The sequence below is a fragment of the Belonocnema kinseyi genome, chromosome 10 (genome assembly GCF_010883055.1).
Source record: "Belonocnema kinseyi isolate 2016_QV_RU_SX_M_011 chromosome 10, B_treatae_v1, whole genome shotgun sequence".
In the NCBI taxonomy this organism is placed as follows: domain Eukaryota; kingdom Metazoa; phylum Arthropoda; class Insecta; order Hymenoptera; family Cynipidae; genus Belonocnema; species Belonocnema kinseyi.
Window position 1 is genome coordinate 88,333,936 of NC_046666.1, and position 15,402 is coordinate 88,349,337.

The following is a 15,402-nucleotide window of genomic DNA, read 5'->3' on the forward strand; positions in this document are numbered from 1 at the left end:
GCTTCATTTTCAGAATACAGCCTTATTGTTTGAATTTTCAGAATTTTTCGAAATTTTTCGAAATTGTTAAAAGGCGAAAAAGTTTGAATTTAAAATTTAAAACTGCGAAAATACACCATTTTCCATGTTCATTTGCAATCCAGCGAGTCACTTTCCTTCGCTTCTTTTGAAAGTCGATCCTTTGCTTTCAGTTTTATTTTTAAACTATACCTTGAATTCAACGCATTTCAAATTAAATTTTTGCAGCTGCATTTAGATTGAATTATACAAAGGTTTTTTGTTTTATATATAAATTAATTAAAACATTTTATTGGTTTATCACGACTGTAATTTATAACTCTAAAATGGAATAATTGTAGCTCAAACATGAAAAAGTATAGACTAATTTCATATTTAAAGAGATTCTATCACATATATTGAACTATTAAAGCCTCTGACCTTTTTGAAGGCTTTTAAAACTATTTTAAAAACTTTTTTTTAACAATTTTGGCTGTGATTTCTTAATAAAAGAATAAGTGCTATTTAGTCTCCAGAACAGCAATTTCAAAAATATTTAAATCCTTAATAATTTAGATATTTTAAATTTGTAGTTTTCAGAATATATCAAATAATTTCAAATTTAAAGCTATTTAAATATTTCATCTGAATTTTTGAATGGAAAGTGTTCGATAATTTTAGATTGAAACCTCTCAACTTATTTAGTTACAAATTAAAATCATACAACTTCAAGTTTTATTTATTTTTTGATAATTTGCCCCCCCTCCCCATAAATTATTTTTTTTTGTAAGAAAATAACGCCTAATTTTTGTATAAATTAACAAATATATATTAAAGGTTCACTCAAGGTCATTTTTGTTCAAAAAGCTTATTGCTGAATAAATTAACTCTTATTGTTTCTGATTTCGTTCTGTCACTCAGGGTAATTTTCTGTGAAAAATATTGATTTACAAAGAATATTTATCAAACAATAGAAGGGATTTCTTCGCCTGAGATGCAAACGTAGATTGTACTACAGTAAAAACAACTGGAAAAATTTAGACGAAAGCCAAATTTGGTAAAGAAAAAAATCCTTTGTCGACCTATAAATATTAATTTTATTCCCCGAAAGATTTTTAAAAAATCTCTTCGAAACACTTTTATTGAAAATATTTAATTGAAGAAAAATATTTGTTATAAAAATAAAAATAGTACAATTTTTACATACAATTCGTAAAATAAAAAAATCTGTGTGTCAAACCACAATCTAATCCGACTATTCTTTCAAAAGTTATCCGATATACAGACAACCACAACCATAATAACGACGACCTAGACGCCAGAGAGACAGACAGATGCCGATGTAAAAACTTGTTTTTCTGACTCAGGGAGCCTCAAAACGTCGAAATTTAATGAAAGTCGCGAAAATCATTTTTCGCATAAAACTCTTCTCATTATGGATGAGAATGTGATAAAATAATCATGGGACCTTGAAAAAGTAGCGTTTTTCACCTCTTGACTTTTTTCCATATCAAGCTTTTTTTGCTTCAAATGTCCATTTTCGTTTGGTTTTTTGGATTTTGAAAATCCTTTAACATTGGAAAGTTTGATTTTATCAAAAAAAGTTGTCAGGATAAACTGTTCATATTTTTTTGTACCATAAATAGCTGTCGATAAGATTTTCAAATTTTGAAAAAAGTGGTCTCAAAAATTTTGAAAAAGCTTCAACTTTTTGGATTTTTATCAAAAATGGCTGTTTAACGAACTCGATCTTTCTTTTTGGTCCCTCGAACAGTGTGTCAAAGCCCAATCCAATCGGACCAGTCTTTCGAAAATTATCCGGTATACAGACAACAACGACGACGCCAGACAGACAAACAGAACCCGACGTAAAAACTAGTTTTTCTGACTCACGGGGCCTCAAAACGTCGACATTTGATAAAATCCGAAAAAGTTATTTTTCATAAAAAAACTAATACCTTCTCATTTTTTATGAGAATGTAGAAATTATCAACAAGATTTGTAGAAAATCTCTCAAAGAATAAAATTATTGTCCCGTAAGTTACAACCGAAAAATTACAATTTCAAAAAAATGAAAGTTGTTTTAAATATTAAGCTAGACTCGCGACCGGGACAAATCAGAAAATGAAAGTAAATTTTAAAATTGAACTGCAGTTCGAGTATTAAAAACTAAACAGTGATTGATTTTACAAGATGATTCTAGGTCTGTCCAAAATGATATAATTTACATATTTTAACGTTAAAATTTGAACTAATTTAATTGCAAAGCCTTAGTAGTGACACAAGTGTAAAGTTCGAACTAATGGCTTCTTAAATGAACGCCTTTATTCAATTTCAAAATCTTTTTGAAGTATTATTTCAGTATAAAATATTCCACTTTTTAATCTATTTGATTTGGAAATAAAAAAAAAACAATTTTCAATAGTAAACAATTTGAAAATGAATTGTCACAATTTCAGAGTGACAAATTTAAACTTGTAATGTTACAATTATAATTGTTTAATTTCTTTTTTTGTATTTCGAAGGTAAAAATATTTCATTTTGATTCTTAAAGAACAGTTAAATAAGCATTAATTTAGAAAAAAATCAAATAAGCTGGAGATTTCTGAATGTTACAAAGAGAAGAACAACATTTGGAGCTCCTCAAGAATTTTAAAATACTAGGAAAACAATAAAAATTTCTGGGTAGATTTAAAATGATTTTTTATTTTGAAAAAGTACATAACTCAAAGAGAATGTTTAAAAATATTCCAAAATTTTTCAAAAGATTTACAATATTAGAAAAAATCTGGAAGCTCTTAAAATAATTTTGTGTGCAGGATTTTACAAAAATGTTAGGAAAAATGTGAATCAGTCTAAAAGATATTTAAAAGTTCCGAAAAAATTTAAAAATAATTTGGAAAGATTTGAAATAATTTAAAAGAGAAAAGAGGAAATAAAAAAAAAACAATTTTCAATAGTAAACAATTTGAAAATGAATTGTCACAATTTCAGGGTGACAAATTTAAACTTGTAATGTTACGATTATAAATGTTGACTTTTTATTTTGAAAAATTACATAATTTTAAAAGGAGGTATAAAAATATGGGACCACTGACAAAAATTCATAAAGGGATGAATGAAAAATCCCAAAAAATGAAATCTCCGGTACCTAAATAATAATTTTATAAAAATTGTATTAAAAAATACATTAAAAAACACGTGTGCTTTGAAAGAAAAAAATGTTCTGCCTAAATTTTCTTCGTATCTACGTAATAACATTTTTGAAACAAACTTTGCAGGATTAAATTCAACAAAGATTTATATCAAAATTTATTTTTATTATTTTTTTTCTTAATAAAAAATTCGATTTTACAGAACTTTTTTATGTTTTTTTCAAATACTATGCACATTTTCAAACAAATTTTTTCATCCAGAAGTATATATTCAATTACTGTATTTTCAATAAATAAATAATATTTAATAAACAATTTTCTAAATTGTTTAAATTCAGGAATTTTCTAGTTCGGATATTTTATGATTCAGGCATTTTCTGTGGGGATTTTTGAAACTCGGTAATATCTTATTGTCTGGAATTTTATTTATTTTATTTTTCGTGAATTTTCTAATTTGACTTTTATATTTCGGGACTTTTATAATTTCGGGAATTTTATTATTGGTTATTTTTCAATGTTCGAATTTTACAGTGTCAGGAATTTTATTTTTCGGAATTTTTCAGTCGCTTTTTCCGAAAAATAAAATTCCCACTTTACTGTAAAAATTCTGAAATTATAGCATGGCAATGTTATAATTTCGGAATTTTTACAGTGATGTGGGAATTTTATTTTTAATTTTCCAATTCGGGACTTTTATATTTCGACAATGCATTGTCGAAATATAAAAGTCCCGAATTGGAAAATTCTCGACAATTTACAATCTTACCGAATTTAAGAATTGCCGACAGAAAATTTCCGAATTATACAATATCCGGGCTAGACAACTCTCTAATTTGAACAATTAAAAAATAGTGGACGTTGCCATGTTTGTCGCGGGACATCAAACGGTGGCGAACCTCCCCCCTCATTGCATCACCCCCGCAATGGCATACCTACTCCCTTGTTTCCTATGTTCATGGTTGTACCTTATCAGGAAAAGGTTTGGAAATTACTGGTAAAGGTCACGGTTCATTTTAATATTTAAAATCCGGAACTTTTAATATAGATAGAATATTTATTTCACGACAATAGGAACGCTCTAATCAATTAAGCAAAGTACAAGTTGGTCTTATCTATTCACGCTTGCTCAGCACTCACACTTTTACATGTAACAGTTGTCATATTTAAAATTTAATCAATAAATTTTTAACCTTACCTTGTGGATGTAATCCTAATTCCTACTCTTGCCCATTAGGAAGAGCAAAGGTTCGTAGAAACAATTTTTCAATTAATTTTCTGCTCTTCTTAATGGGGCTAAATTTCATGTGTACAGTCAAAGATATTATAAACGTAGTTTCGGTGCGGGCTTAGTTGCCCGCCATAAATATAGACGGCGCGTCCGGCGAAAAAAGTCACTTCCCCTCTACCCATCGCTCGCCGTAGAAAGCACCAATCGATATAGTTTGCCAAGAGCCACTTGGAGCGCTGTAAGCAACTCTCGGCACACCTTCGAGGCGCACTGATGGTAAACTCAGCTTGAACAAGAACCATTTGGCTTGAAAGTAAATTGCCAATTAAAACATTTTCACATTTATAACTTTGCAAAACTTGGTTGTTTTAATAAATACCACAAATATAAGTCGATGAGTAATTTATATTACGGTTTCATATATTTTCCACTAACTCTAAAATCATTAATTATAATTTTCATTCTATATATTGTCTATATATAGTTCTTTAATATTATTTAGTTTTTATTTTTGTGGTCTGCAATTTCTACGGACTTTTTTAGACTATTCGTCTAATCAAGTTCTCATAAGTATTTTCCAATTTCTTAATTATTATATATTCTAACGTTTTTATAAAAATATAATTATAATTCCAAGTGATAGGAAAATTGTTCTTTCGGTCTTAACAGCTACACAAGGTAAGGTTAAAAATTTATCGATTAAATTTTAATTATGACAACTGTTACATGTAAAAGTGTGAGTGCTGAGCAAGCGTGAATAGATAAGACCAACTTGTACTTTGCTTAATTGATTAGAGCGTTCCTATTGTCGTGAAATAAATATTCTATCTATATTAAAAGTTCCAGAATTTAAATATTAAAATGAACCGTGACCTTTACCAGTAATTTCCAAACCTTTTCCTGATAAGGTACAACCATGGACATAGGAAACAAGGGACTAGGTATGCTATTTCGGGGGTGATGCAATGAAGGGGGAGGTTCGCCACCGTTTGATGTCCCACGAGAAACATGGCAACGTCCACATGTTTATATTTTCATGCACAGTTTGTCGGCAAAAATGCTCGTGCGCATAATCAAATGGCACATCGTAAGATGGCGGCTCTCCCCACTCATGGAATTCTCCCTCTCCCGTGGATTCAAGTCCGCTCGTCCAAGTTAGGATGGCATGCCTAGTCCCATGTTTCCTGTTTCCATGGGTACAACATTTTCCAATACGAAAAAGTGAAAAACGATCCCATAAATAAAAAGGAGTACTTAACCGGTACTCTGCAATTTGTTAGCCTCCCATCCAAATATTCAATGTGAAACTAGAATTCCCTAACCGTAATATTCAAGACATATTTATGATTATTAAAATGAAAAGTTCTTAAGGTCAAGAGAATACTTGGTTCGTAACACAATTATTTAAATTATGTTTACTTAAAAAGTTATTATTTAGTCGACAAATGACCAAAATTCTATTTAATTATTCCTACCTTTTCCCGCTTCTTCACTTAAATGCGAAATAAACTAGTAGAGCCCAATAAGAAAATCAAACTATTTTTGGTTATGAAATTTCATTATTTGCGAATAAAAAGTCTGCTCTGCAATGTTTGGTTAACTCTTAATGTTTTTGGTTAAAAATTTCTTTGTTTGTTTTAAAATTTAATTATTTTGTTGAAAATGTTTTAATTCTGTTCAAAAGTCATTCTTCTTGGCTGAAAATTCGAATTATTGCTTGAAAATTAAACAATTTGATTAAAACGTTAGGTTTATAATCATTTTTATCGCTTATTGTTATAGTGTCTTTTGTATTATCTGCAATTCTTTTTCCATAAGTGAGAAATTAACGTTCAGAACTAATAATTATTCAGAAATACTTTTTATTTCATAAAATTCTTAGTTTATCCGAGGAAAATAAATATGTGAAACAGAACATAATATAAAAATAAATTTAAACATAAATATGTACATTGATATATGAACAAATGCAATATAGAACATATAAACAACTTTTTAGTAGTTCTCCAAACAACTGATTTTTTAAAAGAATGGTCTTTGTTAAATGGTGCCTTAATCTTATTTCTTTGTCGCTTTTATCAGTCGCGAATTTCTTCAAACGTAGAGTTAGGTACTTGGCAATTATAAGCTTCATAAGCTGCGTCCGGTGATCACTAAGAAAGCGAACTTCAAACCTCCTCTACACTTTTCTTTTCACAAAAGAGAAAGAGATATTGTAGCTGTGATTTGCTTTTAACATATTTTACAAGTTATAATGCGTTCAAGTTGAACCAGCAACATGTATTATATACTGCATATTAGAAGTTTTAAACACGTCTTCAGTGTAGTAGTCGTGTTCAGCAAAAATATCAGCCGGCAGTGGTTCAGCTGTATCAATTTCAACAATACTGTCAAAACCATCACTCTTTTTTTCAAATTAGGATTTCCTACCTGCAAAAATATTGTTTCATCTTGCATGGTACAATTTGTGAATTCAGATCCTTTTAATTTCGTATGTATCAACAGTTTCTTGAATGCCGCTTGAAATTGTATCGTAGTGGGATTATTATTATTGCCACCGTACTATTATTGCAACGTACTCATCGTCAACACCTAAGACACTGCGCATCGTAATTACCAGTCCCGAAAATCTAGTTTCTTGGGGAGGGATTCTAAAACTGATTTATTGCCAATTTTCAGCTCAAATATATATTGGATGTAACTTGAAATTTTAGAACGCACCTTATCAATGTTATTTTTATCAATACATCTTATGGATTTGAGTTTGCAAAATCGGTTTCAAGAATTTAAGAGGTAAAAAATATCATTTAAAATCTGACAGACGTTTGCTGTTGCTTCGAAGTCTTGAAATTGTGGAAGATGCAATTTCCGTTTCAGATATCGAAGGGCGCTTGCAAGAATGGCACTGAAAACTTCAACTGCTCATTTCACTTTCATTTTCTCTTTCAAATCATTTAAATGTCTAAGATGAACTTTTATAGCTGCATGCACAGCCTAAGAATCTTGTATGTGCAATAGTTGTTCAATATATTTCCAAGATATATTTTTTACTAGTTCAATCATGTGACATGCATCTAAAATAATAAATATTTTTTTCCACTTATTGGATGATAGAAGTAAGGCAGCAAATCGTCAGCTTTATGAGGTTTGGCACCAAGAGCACAACCCATTGTCATATTCGATGCTGCTCCATCAAATATTAAGCCTACAGTATGAATTACAGCAGATTCTAATTCAACGAAACACTTTTTTATTAATTCCACCCTTTACTCATCCGTTAAGGAATGTATGAAAAAGTAGCCTACTGCAATGTTTACGTTTTCATTTACTCCAACTGCCATAACTACCATCGAATTCGTTGCCTCCTTTTGCTCAACCTAATTCGTTTCAGACTCATCTTTTTCAGTAAGGATTTTGCCTCCAAAATCTTCATGACCTGAATATTTCTTTCCATCCCATTATAAATGTCTTTTTATATCCATATCATCCACTGTCACATGGAAATAAAGATCTTTATTCTTTTCTTTGGATTTTTTCGCTTCACTTGCTAAAGTTAATATTGCTTCAGAGCAAAGACCAGGAGTTTCATCAACAGATTAGTACCTCTTTCTTATAGTGCTCGGATGAGGCAAACTATTACAAAAATTCTTTCGTACGTAGTCATAACCTTTAGGAGAATAAAAATGCCACGTTGTTGCGAACGGCTTTAGAGCTGTTGGAAATGTCACATTCTTCGACCTAGTGAGCATTTGTCTCATTATCTCTTGAGCCACAGGAGGCATTAATTGCTGAAACAAATAAATTTGTAATGCATGCAGATAAAATGAAAAATACAACTTATGAAAGTATAAATATTTCTTTCTTTCGTGTAAAATGAAGGATTTTTTTTAGTCATTTCAAAATTTCTAAGTATCACTTAAGCTTTCTGAAATATTGTCTAGAGTAATATTTTTTCTACTTTTATTCATTTATTAAAATTTTTTTAAATATTGTTAAAATTAATTTTTTAAATAAAAAATCATTAAACATTTTTCCAGAAACCTGAAACATTTTGTATTATATCAAAACCTTTAGAAATTTTTAAAAAGCTTCAAAGTTTTTTTGCGAAAACTTCTCAAATCTATATTTTCTTTTAAATCTTTTCAAGCTTTAAATTAAGGTTTAATTTTTTTAATTAATAGTAATTAGTTAAACCTAATCTTCTATTTTTCCAAAAGAGAATAGTGCTCTGACATGTGTATAATATGCTCTTAAAACAATAAATTCTATATTATTTGTTTGTGGCTTTTTGCGACCCTCCGTAAAATTATAAATTTTTGGTTTTATGTGCGTTAGGGTCTGTAAATGATAGAGATTTAAAAATATAAATCTTCTTTGTCATTTACGGACCTCAAAGCCACAAAACCAAAAAATCTTCAAGCAACAATTTCGCACTCGCTCAGCTTGCAACATATGTAGCATATTCATCATTTTCCAGGTTATCCAATTCAACAGAAGATCGCCTATATCAAAATTTATTATAATACTTTGCCACATTAATAAATTAAGATTCAAATTGATGCCAAACTTTCTACAGACATAATTCCATTGTAACTTCCTCCCAAAAGTTTCCATTTCCGGATAAAGAAAATCCATAATTTGTTATTTTCGAAATTCGAATATTAAAATTCCATTTAATTAACATGGGGAAATTTTTAATTTTCAAAATTTTGCACTCATCTTCTAGGGTTTCATGGAAACGTGCCAAGTTTTTTATGAATTTTTTATTACTGTTTGGAGCAGTAAATTTTTCTAAAAACATTATGTAATTATTTATATAATTATGTATTGTCTATTTTCAACATTTCTAAAGATTTAGCCAGAAATATCAACTTTGTTTTTAAATTAGTATTCTATGCTACATTTTGTTGTATAATTACACATTTTTTATACATTTATTTTAATTTTTAATGAATCTCTATTTCTTTGAACAATCTTTATTTGCTCAAGCAGTTTTGTTTCGATAACTAAAAAATGAAATAAAATAGAACGCATACAATTATGTTTCTTTGAAATTTATAGAAAGAATACATTTACCACTTTTTAATTATTTAAAGAAATATAATTTGTTTAAATAATTAATTCTCCAAAATTACTTTGAAAATTGTAATTAATTGTCTTCTATTTTATTTTATTTTTTTAGTTATCGAAAAATAACTGCTTGAGCAAGTAAAAATTGTTCAAACAAATAGAAATTTGTTGAACATTAGAAGAAATGTATCAAAATTCTATAATTATTCAACAAGAAGTAGTATAGGATACCAATTTAAAAAAAAAAGTGGACATCTCTGGCAAAATGGCACAAATTTACTAAATCTGTGTGTCTATTTAGTTTATTTTATTGATTCTTTTCTTTTAGTACCTCTTAAAAAATTATTTACGGGAATCGAATTATTTAATTTTTCAGTTAGTACATTCGAGCAGAATGAATAGGTCTACAGTGAAAATAGATAAATTGTGGGCGGAAACCACTGAAACAATGGTTAACTGGGCGAGTTCTTTGACAGTTGAAGAACTTCGAGAAATTTTAGAATATTTATATATCTCTACCGAAGGAGATGAAATGGCGATGAGATGGCGTTTGGTTAGGTCCCACCAGCATTGTCCTCATATGAATTAGACTTTGGAAGAGAGTGGGGAGCGTGATTTGACCGCGGAATTAGGAAGACTTCGAGTATTACCACTAACAGCTCAGAGTATCCCCACTGCTGCATCGCACATTCAGATAACAGCTTTCCCTGCCCCTCGCGGTACCCACCTCGTTATGGAATCCTTGTCCACGCCGACTACAAATATATCTAGCGTTGTTTTCGCAAGAACAATAGCCAAAGTAGTGATGTTTGCTCCATACGAATAAACATCACCCTTATATACTCTCAGTAGTCGCTCCACAATGATTCCTGCCTCTTTTCAGAACGTAGTTCAATTCAGATATATGGTCAGTTCAATGAAAAAAAATCATGGTTGCGCGCTACGGTATCCGTGGCTTAATTAGGAAAAAAGTAACAGCCTGATAAACAATAACATATAACGTCTACAAGTTTTTGTTTGGTTTTTTTGCAATATCATTGGTTCTATTCAAGATTTTTTCAATTTGAAAAAGCCGCGTATTCTTTGATAAATAAGGAATCATTTGACATGCCACTCGCATACTCAAAATCCATAGCAAAAAACTTGTGAATATTTCAACAATTGATTTGTTAATAACTTTTGAAAATTGCCGCGCACGAGTAAACATCTTGAAAATTCGGATTCAGGAGGTCAAAATACGTTTAGGAAGCTTTGGTGTTCCTTGGGTCCTCCATCCTAGCCAATTAGACAATATATCCAGAGTTCAAATGTCTTCTCCTAGTTCAGTAAGCAATTTTCCGACATCTGCGCGTCCGCGAAGTAGGGATGATAGTAGCGCGCAGTAATTTCTAACACATGTGGAAGAGTGTCGTGGGGGAAGTAATTTGTGTGATGATGACCTTTTCAGAGCGCTTCCTTTTTTTTTAGAGGCTTTTGAACAACATTGGTTTAGATTCAATCGTAGTAAATGGGAAACATGGCAATAGTTCCCCGTCGCCTTTAGGCGTAGCTCTACTTGAGGTAGAATATAGATCTTTTGAGAAATTGAAAAATGCACAAATATAAATAATAATGATCACAATGATGGCAATACTCCACCAAGAAATCCAGGGAGTGCTTATGATGTAGTGGGCCTCCAGAGATACAGGCCCCTACTGTGACTAATCCTTTTGAGTATTATCCGGCCTATTCTAATTACGGCATTTGTCCAGGCATTCGTCAAGCACATATGATGCCAGCTGATTTCGACTATCCTCCATTGGGTATCCAGGCTACTGAAGTGTCGAATTTACCAACTGCTGTAGTAGATTCTTATGTCCGAGGTCCAACACAACCAAGCACAGTGCACACAACCTCTGATGGCACAAGAAGAGATGTGCTTTATGCTTGTTGGAATTGTAGTGAGGCAGGACACGGGTTCCGCGCCTGCTCTAAACCTAAGAGTATTTTTTGTCACAAATGTGGCAAATGCGGTCAATACTCGACGATCTGTAGCAGATGCCCCGGACCTAGACCGGGAAACAGATAAGGCAGACGAAGGCAGACTTGACAGACTAAGGCCATTTTTGAGAACCACACAGATCACTCACTCGTTTAAATAGACATTTTTGTAAGATGTAAGATTTAATTCCTTCATTGACTTAATCACTTTAGTGATCCGAAAAGATCGGACAACGATCTTTCGCGGTTCACTGCTACTTGCACACTGTTTTTCTCAAGCGACAAGGTTATCATCACACACTCAAACTGTGAAATCACGTGATTTCAAACATTCCTTTAAATAATAAGGAAACTGAAAATAGCTTTGAAATAGGCGATGTCGATAAATTGAATCATTTTCATTCGTAGAAAATCTCATAAGAACAGTGTTACTTGAGCTCGCGCCTGTTTATCCTCAATCTGGCTATCTGCACCAAAGAAAACATCATCGACGTAAATATTATTTTTTAATATAGTTTGGGCTAAAGGAAATCTATTTCCTTCATCATAAGCTAACTGCTTAACCACTTTGTTAGCCAAATGAGGAGCATAGGCAGTATCGTACGTAAAAGCTAAAAATCTATAAGCAATGAGCCTTTTATTAGGAGAGATCCAGACAATTCTTTGATAGTTGCAATCCGGAAGGTCAATTAGAATTTGTCTAAACATTTTTTCAACGTCAGCCATATAAACAAAGCGATTTGATCTCTAATTAATAATGATTGAAACTAAATCATTCAGAATCTTCGGACCGATGTGAAGATGATAATTCAAGGAAGAATTATTGGAAGTTAAACTTGAAGCGTTAAAAACAACCCTCAACTTAGTATTGGAACTACTTTCTCTTAAGATAGGGTAATGAGGCAAATACACAGTTTGTAGAAAACTATCCAATTCCTTTTCTTGAAGAATTTCCATTTGTCCAAGGCTTTCATATTCTGATAAGAAACTAGAGTATTGTGACAATCATTCCGATTTCTCCGATAAACAACGAAGTACTTTATTCAAAACGATCTTAGCTCTCTCCAGGGATGCACCTATTTTTATGGGAAGACCGCTTTTAAAAGGTAAGCGTATCATATAACGTCCGTCTTTTGTTCGTTGGTAATTCGTGGCGAAATGCTCATCACAAAACATTTCGTTGTCTGTCAAAGTATTTTTAAAGGGAACTTCTTGCAACTCTTAGAACCTGGTTAAGTCTCCATGCAAGACTTCTGCTGAAATAGCTTGATGTGTTGCAACTGGAATATTAATTTCTATTTCATTTGTGACTGAAACCGGTCCAGATAATATCCAACTAAAAACGGTACTTTGCGCAGTAAGAGAACCCAATATACGCTGTCGGAGACCAGGAAGTAAACATGAGCCATATGTATCGGCCCCTAAAATCAAGTCAACTTAATGGGAGCTAAAGGCATTTGGATCTGCTAACCCTAACTCTTGTAATTGATCTTCATTCCCCCCATTAGATCTTACAAGAGGGGCATATGATGTAAGGTGTAATAATACTAAATCTTGGATGTGTACTTTAGGACAGTTCTTTTCTGTAGGAATTAAATTAAATTCTGCTAACTTTCTTGAAGAACCAATATTAACTCCTCCAACCCCATAACTTCACGTAACACAATTAAACTCAGTGTGTTTTCCCGTTGTGTTTGCGTACGGTTCTCAGTCTTAAATGTGTGCTATATTTAATAGGTTAACTCGATCTTAACCTACAAATGAATCTAAGTTAACAGAACCTAACGAAATTTTGCTTAATGCAACACAACTTAACTTAAGTGTTCCCGTTGTAACACAATAAAATTCATTTCATTGTACTACAGGTGGTTAAAAATTTAGACGCACATTACTCATTTGAAGAAACTTAGAACTACAAGTAGAATTGAACCCATTTCAATTGACCTGACAATGTTTGTATCAATTAAAATGTAGAACTGTCACTTAAACATGCAAATGAATAAGAGTTTTATTCAATTTTTTTCTCTCTCTGCTTTTCTTAAATTTAAGGAATATATTTATACTATCTTTCGTGTTTACATTTTATCTTGCTTTTTATCGTAATTAAATTGATTTATAGACCTACTTCAGTCTATTTTCTGCCTGCTATAACGTGTCCTTTTTTCTTCGAAGGAACGATGCGAAGGGTTACGCTTACGTTTAAGATCTACATTCGTTTTCCTTTTCAACATCCAGCAAAAATCAGCCATCATGACCTCGTCCCATCTACTCTGATATCGTTGTTCCATCACTTTTATGTCTTGATGAAAACGTTCTCCTTGTTCTTCGCTGAAATCACCAACATTTTCTGGAAACTTGTGCAGATGGGAATCTAGAAAGTGAAGTTTTAGATTCATCAAGCAGCCTAACTTTTTGTAGTTTCTTATCATTTTCCCAACAATATTCTCGTAGTCTGGACTTCTTTTGTTACCGAGGAAATTTGCGTTTATTGCTTTAAAATTTTCACAAGCGCCCATTTGAATTTTCGTCATGTGGCTCACGAAATTAGTATCTCTTTTCAATATTCGAATCTGTGGTCCATCAAAGACTCCTTCTTTCAATTTAACGTCTGAAACATTAGGGAATTTAAGGGATATATACTTATAGCATTGTCCATCTTTGTCTAACGCCTTGACAAATTGTTTTATGAGCCCAAACTTTATGTGGAGGGGTGGTAGTAAAATTTGTTTTGGATCAACGAGGCTTTGGTTGATGATATTATGAGAACCAGGTTTGACTGAATCTCTTAAAGGCCAATATTTTTTGCTCTAATGATTGGCTTGATCTCTGCTATTCCACAGGCATATAAAGCATGACTCTCTCGTGAAACCCGTTGTTGGCCTAATATCATTGTTATGATTTTGAGATCACCACATATTTGCCATTTGTGATTCGTGTAATTAACTTTTTCACCTTTTTCGTCATTTTCATCGGAATCATCAGAACTATTTTCTGTTTGATCACTGGTTTCACTACCGTCTCCATGACGTTGACTTTCAACTTTCCATGTGGTTGGTGTAAAGTACTTGCGGTACTTTTCGTTGTTTGAATTTTTTAGACGATACAACATAAGTCTGCAGGAATTGCAAATGACGTGAGGAACCCATTTTGTTTCTTGGTGCAGCAATTTACGGTCAAAACACTTTTCGTAAAGACTTTTCACTTCCTCGTCGATCGATTTTCGCAAACTGCTCACTTCATATTTACTGCAAATGTAACAGAATGAATCTGAGCTGTTCTTGCAGACATGCGATTGAGAAATGCTCGCGGTTTTTTCCTTGTAGCATGAGACTCTACACCAACCAAGTGATCCATTGATGAAGAGCTACGGTTGCATGATGACGACGTCGGAGAGCCCACTTCCTCACCCTGACCAGACGCCGATACTGAGGTTTTTCCCTGCATCGTAATACACTTTTTACCTGTGTCTGCCATGACGGCATGAACGCCGTTTACCCAGGGACTCAGCCAATGTGGATCCGTTGCCCACCGTCACCACGTGGAGGTGCCCTGGTTACAGAAACAGGCGAATAATGCTAGCAACAAGCGGTTACGCAACTCCAGAAATTTACTGCTATTAATGTCAAAATATGAAAGTACGAAAGGACAGGGTTGCCAGCGTAATCGGTTAGGTTAGGTCAGGGTTTGTTAGGTTAGGATAGGTTAAACCTCTATGTAGGTTAAGCCGAAGCGGAATGAAACGGTACGGCAAATACAACGGGACAAAACAAACGGTTTGATTGTGTTTCGTAAGGTTAGGTTAGGTTAGGCTAGTTTAGATTTATTTCTAGGTTAGGCTCGAGTTGACCCATTCGATGTAGCACACATTTCCTACTGGCAAAATATGCTTCCAGAGCTTTACGTGTAGTTCAATAAATTTCTGTTAATTCAGGTTAGGTGAGGTCAGGTTCTGTTGGGTAAAGTTATGTTAAA